General features: G+C 42.7%; 1 long non-coding RNA gene across 1 annotated transcript in view; it reads left to right on the forward strand.

The window, feature by feature from the left end:
• The first annotated feature begins 428 nt into the window (after positions 1–428).
• LOC135222290 (uncharacterized) overlaps positions 429–1505 on the forward strand; it is a 67149-nt gene continuing 66072 nt past the window's right edge. Inside the window, exon 1 of the long non-coding RNA XR_010316265.1 lies at positions 429–569. This is a non-coding gene — a long non-coding RNA (uncharacterized LOC135222290). The remainder of the gene's footprint in view (positions 570–1505) is intronic.

Consider the following 1505-nt stretch of genomic DNA (forward strand, 5'->3'; position numbering starts at 1 on the left):
CCACTGAATTGTTGGCAAAAATTATTTACATTAATGTTTGGCAAAAAGGAAATAGTTGTACCACAGCATAAAAAAACAGTTCGAGGATTACCTCCCTGGCTGGTGGTGGGGCTGAGGGAGTATTAGTGCACGGGTCAGTGCACCTCACTTGGTGTAATGTAGGCCCTTACTGCAGCCTCTTTCATTCCTTTCACTGCACCTCCGTTCATATTCTATTTCTCCCATCTGACTTACCACCCTCTCAATTGTTTCGTTGTCCAACTGCGAGGTTTTCCTCCTGTTACACCTTTAAAACCACCTTACTGTGAATTTGTCTTTCTACACTGAATGACATCGTAGTAGGTCTTGGCGCACAGCCTTTGGCCCAAATTCCATAATCTATTCTGTTGTAGCATTGATTACCTTTGATGATTTCACCCTCAGAGTCCAGAACTTCATCTAAGGTCGGTCTGTGATGCCAGAGGGGATATGTGGTCGCTGGGGTGCTTTCTCTATGAACTGTGCAAGTTAGAACCAGCCTTTAGGAATGCCTCCGAGATGCTGAGATTCATACAGAAGCGTGGAACTTAGTAAGTACTCAAACCCTTTGACAAAGTCCTTGACCACTCATCATTGAAACTCAGCCACTCCCATCTTGAAGGAGATGTACACTGTTGCTTGCTTCCTTTCCGTAAGGTGGGCGAGGGAAGACTTTCCTTTTGAAAATTGCACTGATCGGTGGAAAATCTAAGGTTGGTATTGCACTAACAACTGTGGTGTTATTATTACTCCGAAGATGAACCCTATTCATATGGAACAAGCCCAAAGGGGCCTTTGCCTTGAGATTCAAGCTTCTAAAAATATGGGGCTCATTAGGATGAAGTTGGAGGTACATAACATAAAGCAAAAACTGATCTCACACAGTAACCGGTTTAATTTTTATCTTTAATTTTTCTAACCTATGCAATGAGAATACATCTTTGTGACTTATCTGCACCTTCAGGCTGGGATGTATAATCAAGGTCTGGGAAGGAACTTGTTTTAACTATACTTACTTTGTTGTCTAATATGAAATGAAGCCCGGTTAAAGAAATCAACTGGAAAGGTTTCAACGAAGGCGCAGGTGTTATATTCACGATAACATTAAGCACAAACACAACACAAAGGTAGGTGGCCCATAGGGGTATTACTTAAATGTTCTTTGCAGCGCCCCTTCGGCCCCTAGCTGCAAGCGCTTTCATTCCTTCTGACTGTACCTCCTTTCATATTCTTACTTTCCGCCCTCTTTTAATATTGTCTCGTAGTGCAACTGCGAGGTTTTCCTCCTGTTACCCTTTTCAAACTTTTCTACCGTTTCCCCTCTCAGCGCTGAATGACCTCATAGATCCCAGAACTTGGCCTTTATCCACAGTTCCGTATTCCACATGAAACAGAAAAACTTGCAGTTTATAAATTCATGTGTAATTAAAGAGACCGCTGCCTAGCTCATACTCGGGCAAAACAAATGACCTCATCAACGCCGTCCT

The sequence above is a fragment of the Macrobrachium nipponense genome, chromosome 3 (genome assembly GCF_015104395.2).
Source record: "Macrobrachium nipponense isolate FS-2020 chromosome 3, ASM1510439v2, whole genome shotgun sequence".
In the NCBI taxonomy this organism is placed as follows: Eukaryota; Metazoa; Arthropoda; class Malacostraca; order Decapoda; family Palaemonidae; genus Macrobrachium; species Macrobrachium nipponense.